General features: G+C 41.0%; 1 protein-coding gene across 2 annotated transcripts in view; it reads right to left on the bottom strand.

The window, feature by feature from the left end:
• LOC311226376 (uncharacterized protein) overlaps positions 1–3,878 on the bottom strand; it is a 65,876-nt gene extending 61,998 nt beyond the window's left edge. For both annotated transcript variants that reach the window (XM_084311806.1, XM_084311807.1), the window contains exons 1-2: positions 3,580–3,878; positions 2,987–3,121 (exon numbers count right to left, since the gene is read on the bottom strand). The gene's annotated coding sequence lies outside the window, so the exon portion shown is untranslated. The remainder of the gene's footprint in view (positions 1–2,986; positions 3,122–3,579) is intronic.
• Between the last annotated feature and the right edge of the window lie 8,279 nt (positions 3,879–12,157).

The following is a 12,157-nucleotide window of genomic DNA, read 5'->3' as shown; positions in this document are numbered from 1 at the left end:
GACCTGAGAAAGACTTTCGTCTTGTTTCCATCAGGGTCCCCCATTTTCAATTCATCATAGTAATATGTAATAAAGTAATATGTAAGTAACAAATTGTAAAGCGCTTTGGATAAAAGCGCTATATAAAAAAGCAGCCATTTACCATTTGATGTATGCTGCAATTTATATTGATGGCCTTCTAATTTGTTTATTTATTTATTTATTTTAAATAACAGTGACACTTTTCCATTTGATAAGAAATACAGCAATATTCCTCATTGTATTTCAAATACTGCACTTTAATTTCAAGCAGAAAACGAATCTTTCCATTAAGAACTGACAATCCGGGAATTTAAACATTGTTGACATTGTTTTTTTGTGTTTATATTAAAGAAAGGAAAGTCTAGTGCTGGCTGAGCATATTGTTTGTTTGCACTAAGTTAATACTTTGACAAATGTAGCCTATATTTTTCAGTCAGTTCGGTCTTTGTGTGCCAAACATTATTTAAGGCTGTAAACACTGTAAACTTTTTTTTAAATTGTTTTTAATAAATGAGAAGCATGTTTAGATTTTTTAGTGTTACATTTTCTTTTTAATAAAAAACAACGTATATCGAACCGAAAACCGTGACCCCAAAACCGTGACCCCAAAACCGTGATACGAACCGAACCGTCCATTTTGTGAACCGTTCCACCCCTACTTTCTACTATAATTATATAATTTTCCTATCTCTCCTAGGGTCATTATTGAAGTATTTTGGCACCCCACCTCCTGTCTATAATGTACAGGAGGATACACCAGCCCAGGTGGATATTGACCAAGCTCAGGAGACACACTAGCCGAGGTACATGATCCCTTTCAAAGTGCTGATATTCATAACTGTTTGTCCAGGATTCTTAAAGTCTTACATTTAATAATCAGAATGTTGGGCCTTAAAAGGTCAGATATTAAAATCTTAATCTTAAAATGGTATTGGATTAGGAAATTACTTCTATGTTGCGATAACTTCTCTGTATCATGTTAAATGTGTTTGGGGGGAGGGGCGGCTAGGTGGTGTAGTGGGCAAGGCACTCGCCACCAGTGTGGAGACGCTAGGATTCGCGTGTTCGAATCCAGCTCTCCACATTGTTTTTCAGTTTGGCTGGTCGTCCGCAGTAATACACATTGGCCGTATTACGGGGAGGGAAAACTGAAGGGTGGGGATCGGGCGTTGTGAACAAGCGACTCCTACAAGTCGGTTGGTGCGCCTGCGCAGTAGAATCAGGAAGTGTCGGGGGCAGCGTGAGCCTCCCACGCGTTACTCCTCGACACTGAGAGATCGAGCTGCGCAGGTGAAAAGATGCGACTGCTGTTACCTCAAGTACCGGAGGGGACTTGTGCTATGTATGACTTAGTCCACATTGCAGCCGGCTTGTGGGAGGCAAGAAACAGCGTTCGTGACAGGGGAGGGTTGAATTGGATGATACGAAAATTGGGATGGGAGAAAATATGGAAAAATGGGAGAAAAAGTGGATCAAAAAAAAAAAATGTGTTTGGGGGGGAAATGTCCTGGCTGCAAAGTAAGCAGTATGGTAATAGCCTATCAGGCCAATACATGGAATTACTTCTTAGTCATCTTCCTTAATAGTTCTTTGCTGGTATGGGCATGAAATACGCATTCAATTCTATTGAAAGTGGTCTTAAAAAGGTCTTAAATGTAACCTGTTGAACCCTGCAGGAACCCTGTCCGTCAACATCCACCTTCAGTGAGACCATAACACCTGCCCATCATGAAGATGACGTGTCACCCACCCACCTCTACAAGCAGCAGTATCACCACCACCACTGGTTTGACCTCACAAGACCCTGCATTATGGCCAAGTGTCATAGGCCATACCCAAAAATTTGCTTTGTGTGTACAACATGATGTCTCTGATTATAAACTGATCACGCTCACTTTCTGGTCAAACGTTAGCATGTCTGATTATAACCTGAGCTGTTAATAAACTATATATATATACTATGTACCTGTACTACTATTATTTATTATTTATATACATACAGAACTGCTCCACATGGTTTTTAATATATCATGCTTTAAGTACTGTAGTTTTAATGTAGTTGGTGTTTTTTTTATATATTGGTATTTTTATTGTAGTTTCAACTTTTTTTTTATATAATAGTGGTGAGTGCCTATGTATTGTCACTGTATGTTTGTCTTTCAACCACTGCACAAATGAAGTTCAGAAAGGAAAATAAAGTAATTTGAAGTTGAAACTATGTTTCTATATTTCTATAACAACTGACTCTATCTCAATTTCTACAGCTTACTGTCATAGCTCATTTTAAATATTCCACAACAGATCTATTCGTTACAGCCCTAGCATGTTTTGATATAGTCAATTATCTCACTTTTACTAGGTGACTAACTCAAATATGCCATACACAAAAAAAAGGAAAATGGACATAGGGACGTTTTTTTAATCAAAGGGCAGCAGAGACAAGTGATACAGGGACACAGGTAAGGTCTTACAATGGCGTAGTGATTATAACAGTGCAGTTCAGCATTCAGTAACCCATACTTTTTGTGAACGTGTTTTTGATACTACATTCTGTTGAACACACACCTCAGAACCGTACCTAATGAAAATTGGCTCAATTGCAAGAAAAAGAATAGACAGTTATGATATTACATTCTGCTCAGCATAATTTGTATGCTAAATATTGTGGTTCCCTGCTTTAGTCTGTTGACACATTTCTACACTAAATGCTTTTGTAGTCCTCCTGTGTCATACCTACACTACATGTCATATATAAGTGAATTGTATAGAAACAACTCACCAAAAGTGACTATTGCACAACTGATTTCACGACAAAAGAAAATCCACCCCCCTTCACCCCTCGCTGGAAAATCTCCCTTATTTTAATATCCCAATGTTGACAGCTATGTCCAGGATCACTTGTGCGAATAATCAATAACATCGTAATACGTGAACAAGTCGGCTGACACCATAGTAGTGGACCTACCTTCGCCACCTCCCACTTCTCGCTGGGCCACAGGTAGGGGGTCGAGTTTTTCCAAATAATATTCGCACCTTTCAACGAGTGGTTGGCCGAGATCGCGTCTCTCCACGGTACACACGCTGGGCACGTTGGAGGAACCTGTGAATGAATGAATGAACGAACGAAAACTTTATTTAACATATTGCAGAATGGGTACAGTAAGGGGATGCAGACCAGAGAAAGACTTTCGTCTTGTTTACATCAGGGTCCCCCATGTAAACAGAGGAACCTGTAACGTACAGTATAATAATTAGTATTTAAACACTTGAAAAGCAACAGGCATCAGATGCTGTAAGGTTTCTAAATCAATCGAGCTTCTCCTGTCCGAATGAATGTGGCAGTGAAAAAGTAATCACAATAATGCATCGTACTTTAGCACACGAATGAATTAATGAATGAATGAAAACTGTATTAACATATTGCAGAATGGGAATACAGTACAGCTCAATACACACAATTGTTAAGGGGATGCAGACCAGGGAAAGACTTTCGTCTTGTTTACATCAGGGTCCCCCATTTTCAATTCATAGTGGCAATATAAAACAATATTTATTCACCTTGTGACTGGGAGTCCACATCTTTAAATCACCTTTTTTGAAATCGCATTTAGTTTGACACTCATTATGTCTATTATCATGTCCAAATATAGTATTTCGCAGTGACTGGTGGTAGGTTTCGGTTTCGTCTTCCAGGAAACATCCCAGGCGCGCTTTGAGAAACTGCAGACCCATCGTGGTTTTGATCCAGTTTTTATAGCCGTCATCTTGAAACCTCTGAAAGGAGTCCATCGCGGTTGTATCGTCCACTTGTCAAACGGTAGCTTTTGTTCGCTCAGACCGTCTGGAAATGTATCCGGGCCGCGTGAAGCAGCAGCAGCGCTATGATCGCCCGTGCAGGGGAGCGTCCTGTCCGGTGACTAGCGCGCTCTGCCGGTGTTGGGCGCCGAGTAGGGTATATCTGCAGAGCCGCAAGCCCAACGTTCAAGTTCAAGTTTCTTTATTAGTTGTCATACAGAAAGAAGTACAGAATACTTTTATACAAAATGCTTCTTTCTGTTACGCTCCAGAGACTGTGCTAGACAAAAATAGATAAGTATAAAATAAGTCTAGCAAGTATAAAATAGAAGTCAAGTACGTAGACAAAAGTGTTCAGTATATACACAATGTTCAATGCAGAGTAGAAGTAACTGAGGTACCATACCATACAATATACTATACAGTGCAAAGCAGAAATGGGATGAGGTACAATTTACGGTACAATTTACGGTAAGGTGTAATGAGGTATGGGTTGTAGTGCAAATTCTTTACCAATAAATATAAAGTGTGATTATGTGACATTTATGCACATGTACTGGGACTGCCCACCAGTTAAGATATTCTGGAAAGAAGTGACCCAACAATTATCAAATCTCTTAACTCTGAATATACCTGTACACCCCTCTGTATTACTGCTGAATGATGTCTTTCAGTGTGCAGTACATCCACAGCTACAGAGATTGGTTTTATCTGGTATCACAGTGGCTAAAAAGCTGATAGCATCACGATGGTTTCAACCGGAAAAAATTTGCCGGAAGGTCTGGATTCTTACATATCTCGATGTGATTTATCAAGAAATATCTACAGCAAGAATTTTGGGTCTCAATGAATCCAAAATGACAATGTGGTTAGAAGTGGTGGAGAGAATAAAAGCTAGTTTCAAGTTTCTTTAATAGTTGTCATACAGAAGTACAGAATACTTTCATACAAAATGCTTCTTACTGTTACGCTCCAGAGACTGTGCTAGACAAGATAGTATCAAATAACATAGTATAGCATGTAATTTTAGAAGAAGAAAATGAGGTCACAGTGTTCGGTATAGACATATGTACAATGTTCTGAGTTACCATATAATATACAATACTATGCAGTGTACTAATGTACAGTACTATATAGTGCAAAGCAGAAATGGGATGAGGTACAATTTAGGTACAATTTACAGTAAGGTGTACGAGTTGTAGTGCAATCCTTCATCAATAAATATAAAGTGTGGGGAGTGGGTGCTACAGTGTGTTTGTTTAAAGTGGGTGTGTGCTATAAAGTGTGTGGAGTGGGTGCTACAGTGTGTTTGTTTAAAGTGAGTGTGTGCGTGTGGATGTGTGTGCTATGTGCGTTTGGTGGTTGTTGTTGTGTAGTGTTCATTCATTGTTCGTTTAGCAGCCTGATGGCCTGGGGATAGAAGCTTCTTCTGAGTCTTTCTGTGCTCGCCTTGAGACTCCGGTATCGCTTGCCTGACCGCAGCAGTAAAGGTAGCATATAAAGGTAGTGTCTGGTAGGAACAAGTTATAATGGATGGATTATCCAATGGGGGGTCCGGGAGGGGGGGGGGGGTACGAGCTAGAGCATATGTGTGTAGGGTACTAGATAACAGGTATTAGGGGTATATCCTGTATAAGACATTTAACTAAATGGTGATTTCATTGGATATGCACTGTTAATTAATGCTTGTATATCTTATCGTGTGTTGTCATGTTTGTTTATATGTTTGTTTAAAAAATAATAAAAAAATAAAATACAAAGTGTGTTTATGTGTTCTAAAGTGGGTAAAGTGGGTGCTGCAGTGAGTTGTTTGTTTAAAGTGAGTGTGTGCGTGTGGATGTGTGTGCTGTGAGTGCATTTGATGGTTGTTACATAGTGTTATTGTTCGTTGAGCATCCTGATGGCCTGGGGATAGAAGCTTCTTCTGAGTCTCTCTGTGCTTGCCATGAGACTCCGGTATCGCTTGCCTGACCGCAGCAGTTCAAAGAGGCAGTTGTTTGGGAGTCTTTGATAATTCTCTTAGCCTTACCCATGCACCGCTTGTTGTAAATGTCCTGGAGAGTGGGAAGCCCCCCTCCAATTGTGCGTTCGGCTGAACGGGCCACTCTCTAGTCTACTACGGTCTTGTGCGGTGCTATTCCCAAACCAGGAGGTGATATTGCCAGTCAGGATGCTCTCTATTGTGCATGAGTAGAAGTTCTTAAGGATCTTCTGACTGACTTGGAACTTCCTTAGGCGCCTGAGGAAGTAGAGGCGTTGCCGTGCCTTCTTCACAACACTGTCTGGGCGGGGCTTTGTGGCTTGTACTCGGTTTGAGGCGGGACTTCGGGGCTTGTACTCGGTTTGACTGTGCATGGGCGGGGCATCGTGGCCTGTACGGTTTGTCTTGTTTCCTGTAAAACCCGGAAGTAGTCAGTTTGTGCTGTTTATTTTTAACCCTAACCATACCTGTCAACAGTGAACTGAACACACAAATACGAACATGAACACGTTCGTATTTTGGGTGAACGTGAACTGAACGTACTGATTATCCACTAAATGAACGTTATTGAGAACGCGTTCATTATCAGCGCTGTATAACGGCGTTCAAACGTGCGTTCATTCTCAGCACTCTATTATAACGGCGTTCAAAGGTGTGCCAGATCTCATATGCATTTAAGCCGAAAACCCAGTTAAAACACACTGTAAACAGGCTACAAAAGTATGCGGAAAACCACCCGATCTGGCAACGCGCCTGTCACCCCCTGGCTACATCATCAGACTCATCACAACAAACAGACCAGACTGCGAGCAGAAGCCGAGAGCTGCAGCAGCAGGTCGAGAGCAGCACTCGCTCAGAGTCAGACCCTACCTCTATACGACGTCGGCGTATGAGCATTTAAAAGAGTTTAACGTTAAAGTCAGTACTGACTCAGACGGAAAAAATCTAACGTTTGTCTGTAAACTTTGTCCACTCGGTTTGAAGAAGCAAGTCCGCACATCGACGACGTCGACAGCAAACCTTAAAGTTTAAACGGCACATTGAGAATAAGCAAACGTCCTGTTTTTGTTTTCATAAGACAATTCAAGCAAAGTTTTTCCTCATGTTTTTGAAAATATACTGTAGAGATGAAAGCTGCAGCTGCTACTAGTGTGGACTGAATGGGTGACAGCAAAGCGTTATGGAAATGCGTTGATTGATTGATTGATTGATTGAAAACTTTATTAACAGATTGCAGAATGGGTACAATACAGTACAGCTCAATACACACAATTGTTAAGGGGATGCAGACCAGAGAAAGACTTTTGTCTTGTTTACATCAGGGTCCCCCATTTTCAATTCATCAGGACATATATGACAAATGAAAAATGCAAATGCCAATATTCCGATTGCTGTCTGTGGTTCAATAATTTTTACAAATAATAGCTCGCAGCCAGCAACGTATTGAAAAAACAACTATAAAAAAAAAAAAAAAACTATAAACTATAAATTAGTTCTTTTTTGAAACCATGAACTTTGGTTCAAATTTTTGAATTATGAACTATGAACTGAACTAGTTAATTTTAAAAATTGTGAACTGTGAACTGAACTAGTTCATGTAGAAAGTGAACTTTCCCAACACTGCCTGTCAACCATCCCGTTTTTCCCGGGATTGTACTGTATTTCAACCTTCCTTCCCGCCTTCATCCCGTTAAAATATTTTCCTGTATTTTTACATTTTTTTTATTTTGACAAAATGACTGCAATTCCCCTACGTGACGACAGGTGGCAGCAGTGTAGATTAGACCGTTAGCACAGGAAGTCAGACCGGAAGACGGTTGCGACCTGAAGATGAAGAAGAACAGCGAGCGGTTTCTCAGTGTATAATGTATGGTGCTCTCCCTCAACATGCGAGTAGCGTGAGACAACACCATTCTTTAGTCCAAATAATACCCTACTTTATACTATATTATTGTCATTCGTTTAATGTAAAGTCAGTCTTACATTGGCACTGCTTTAACCTTGCATTTACCCATAATCCATTGCTGTATTAGACTGTGCCAGTATAACGTTTGTAAAGTAATGAAGAGCAAATGTAAAGTTTATCAATACACAATGAAACAATATCTTTATTTATATCACATGTCAAAACTACTTTAATAAAAGAAGATTTCCGTTTTTCATTTCTACTCATTCATCCAAAACAAGACAGCAATTCTACTTCTGCATGCACCGGGAGAATTGAGCTCATAGAACAGATTTGGAGTTGATAGAATGGACATTTCTGTTCTTAGGAAATGTTGCACATGGTGGAAATAATGGAAATTAACATTTCTAACATTAACATTTAGTGTATGTTTAAAGTTGATACATTGAGGCATGGTAGAATTTCACTTTATATTACAGCAGTATCCGTTTTTAACATTACAATTAGTGTCTGACACTATAGACACATGTTAAAAGTCAAAGTCAACTTTGTCATTTTCCAATTTGTGCAAGACATACAGAAAAATTCAATTACATGTAAATATTCTTTCATTTGTGTCAATGTTATAAAAATCCTATTGTATTCAACAAATTATGATACACCACAATGTGCCCTTTCTATCTATTCTAATTTTTTTTTTTTTTTTTTTTATTATTGCAAAACAAAATTATTAAAAGTCTATTCTAAATCTATGGCCTCGCGATTCCACAGCTGCGCAGTGCAGACAATATATATATATTATATAATATACATACGAGGGGGAGGAGACTACATTGGGAGGGGGCGGGGCCGGGGGGAAGGGGGCGGGGGGAAATATCCTGTTTTTTCAAATCCCAATGTTGACAGCTATGACCCTAACCCTAACCTTAACCCTAACCCTAACCTGCAACACGGAACACAGAAATGCAAAAAAAAATTAACAGCACAAACTGACTACTGCACAGTCAAACCGAGTACAAGACCGAATGCACAGTCAAACCGAGTACAAGCCCCGAAGCCCTGCCCAGACGTTGGGCTTGCGGCTCTGCAGATATACCCTAATGCCTGCTGCAAGTGACGCAGTCCTTTTGTTGCACACGGCTATGATTGATTGATTGATTGAAAAGTTTATTAACAGATTGCAGAATGGGTACAGTACAGTACAGCTCAATACATACAATTGTTAAGAGGATGCAGACCTGAGAAAGACTTTCATCTTGTTTCCATCAGGGTCCCCCATTTTCAATTCATCATATGACACACATGACATACAGATAGACAGTACTGCTACATCTATACATTTATGACATACCAGATTTTCAAATACAGTACTGTTTGTGATACTAAAAAAATCCAGAAGAAGAGTATATACATTTGACATAGAAACTGTGCATTGGGGGAGGTTGGGTAGGTGGGGTGGGGCTGTACATTGGAGGTGGGGGGGGGGGGTTGGGTAGGGGGGGGGGACACTGTACATTGGAATACTGACATACATTTGACATGGAAACTGTACATTGGAGGAGGTTGGGTAGGTGGGGTGGGGTTGGGTGGGGCTGTACATTGGAATAGCCATGCTTGGTCTTTATTGTACAACTGGGTTAGGACATTTGTAGGGGCCAGTTTTGAATTGCAGTCTCCCGTAGGTGTTCTTTGAGAGTGTTTTTGAAGGTGGGTAGTGATTTACATTCCTTTACAGCTTTGGGTAGGACGTTCCACATTGTTGTGGCATAATTGCGAAACGTGTTTAGTCCCTTGTTTGAGCCGAATCTGGGTTTTACATGATTTGTGGAGCTCCCTCTGGTGTTGTGATCGTGGTATTCACTGACCTTTGGGAAGTATTTTGACATGTACATGGGTACCTTGGTCGTGTAGTGTATCTTGTAGACCAGGCCCATTGCAAGTTGCTGTACTCTGTCGTCTACTCTAAGCCATCCTAGGTTGTCAAAGTGGGCAGGGGTGAGGTGGGTTCTAGGAGTAAGGTCAAGCAGTAGTCTGACCAGTTTGTTTTGAGATGTTTGTAATTTTGTTTTTAGCGCCTTTGAGGTGCTTTGGTACCATGAGGTGCAAGCATAGTCGTAGTACCCTTGAATGAGTGCTCCTGCCAGAGTCTTCAGGGTATTCTTGTTTACCAGTGACTGAGGAGATCCGGTACAAGAGACCCACTTAGGAAGTGTCCAACCTCAGGCCAGACTGGGTGGGAAAGAACATACAACGAAACAGGGAAATAATTCAATAGTGGACCACACACTGATGGTTTGGAACGAGGTGATCAGGAAATACAAATCAAAAGAAGACAGTAGACTTCTGATTTGGCCTTCCCAGACACCAGGCTTTAGACCGGGAACACTGGACGCCACTTTTGACGGGTGGAGAGATAGAGGTATGACAGCCATATGTACACTGTTAGAGAATCATAACTTCGTGTCTTTTGAGCAATTTAAGAGAAAATTCGACTTGGGAAATGACAATTTGTTTAGATATCTACAGCTGAGACACTTCTACGATACGGAAGTCAAGAATAGGATATCAGTAGGTGCAGGGGTGCAGTCGTAATATGGGCGGAGGTCAAACGGTATCCTATTATTATGCAAAGTCTAGGCACTTATCACCTAGACTTTGCATAATAATAGGAGCCCAAACGCCGTTTGACCGCGGTTGCCCAGCACTGCACCACTGAGTAGGTGGTAACGGGGTGGTGGGAATGATGGAAATGGCGTATGCGCGAACTCCAGTGAAAATAGTATCGGAAATGTACAAAAGTTTACAAGCTCGTAACAACTGTGATTCATATAATGTGAAGAAGAAATGGGAAAGTGAACTGAGTATAAACTTGACGGAGGATGATTGGCATTCCATATGTGAGACACAACACTCATCCACTAGCTCTAGAGCAGGGGTGGCCAACCAGTCAGAGACTAAGAGCCACAAAAATTACTGTGGTACCACAAAGAGCCACACCATATACCAGCGTTTCTCAACCTTTTTTTTCAGTCACGGCACCCGTGTTCATAGGTCTCACCCTCTGGCCTCTGATGATGCTAATGTCTTTTTAATTTGGGCCTCACAGGGTTAAAAGTACCCTGTGAGACCCACGGTTGCAAAATTACAAAATCACTTTTAGCCATTTAAAAAAAGAATGTTTATAGGGCGGTCAGGTGGCGTAGCAGAGATTGTGCTCGTCACCAACGCAGGAGATGCTGGGTTCGAGCCCAGCTCTCGGCGTTGCTACCAGCTTGGCTGGTCGTTCATACTAATACAATTGGCAGTATTAGGGGGTGGGAAGCTGGTGGGTGGGAATCTGGCGTTGTGGTCAGGTCTCTGCGCTTGCTCAGCAGGGGCAGGACTTGGTGGAGATAGCGTGCCCTCCCACGTGTTACACTTCACCAATGAGAGTCCTCGCTGCCAAGTGAAAAGACGTCACTGGCAGTCGCCACACGTATCGGAGGAAGCGTGCGGTCGACTTCGGGACGCCCTTGTACCGACTCGTAGGAGAACATGCATACAGCAGCCAGGTAGGGGAGGGGGGAATTGGCACTGCGACTAAATTGGGATGGGGAGAAAAGCAGAAAATTGGAGAAAGAGAAATAAAAAAAAAAAAAAAAAAAAATAATGTTTATTTAAAAAGATTTAAGCACATGTAGGCCTATTGGTCCTGTTGTTCAGCCTCACAATGCTAAATAAATTAAAATAAAATTAAAATTAAATTAAAATTAAAATAATTAAGAACGTTTCATGTTGTCCTATGCAAATATGGGAAAAGTTGCTATGCAAACACTGCAAAAGAAAGGTTTTCTAACGGAATATGTGGAGAAGTGACTGTGAAAAGGAAATGGAGAACGTGTACATGAAAATGTTGTGAAAATGTGACTTTGGAAAGAAAAAAGTGAAAAATGAACAAAAATAAAGAGTTATAAAAAAAAAAATAAACTTGATTGACAAAGGTTGGAGATCAAGGTTTTAAACTCTGCAACAGAGGAGAGAATTTCAAGCTTTAAGGACTGTTGGAGTTCATTCCATGAGCTAGAGGGGCATCATAGCAAAATGCAGATTTACTCTGTTCCGAGCAAACTCTGGGACCTTAAGGACCAGCCAGTCACTAGAACGGGTTCCATAATTATTAATTAACTACTCTGTGATCATTTGGCCAGTGAATGTAGACACTTACAAGTACAGGTCAGGGAAATGGGGTCATTCAGGTGTTTCAGCCTCAAGTTCGCCTGCCTCATCAAATACTTTATCCTCTAACTGCATTATATGACCCTGTAAATCTCACTGTAGATATTCCCGCTTCTCTTCTAGATTCCAGCGTGGTGGCGGCTAACTCTGCCAAACCCATCGTCCCACAGAAGGCGTCGTCTCTCAGCCTCCTCTGGGCGTATTCGGACAGCGACAGCAACGACAGCGAATGAGATGGA

This window comes from Notolepis coatsorum (assembly GCF_963971535.1).
Source record: "Notolepis coatsorum genome assembly, chromosome: 4".
NCBI lineage: Eukaryota > Metazoa > Chordata > Actinopteri > Aulopiformes > Paralepididae > Notolepis > Notolepis coatsorum.
The sequence above is the reverse complement of the archived record's forward strand: the minus strand, read 5'-3'. Positions and strand labels throughout refer to the sequence as shown.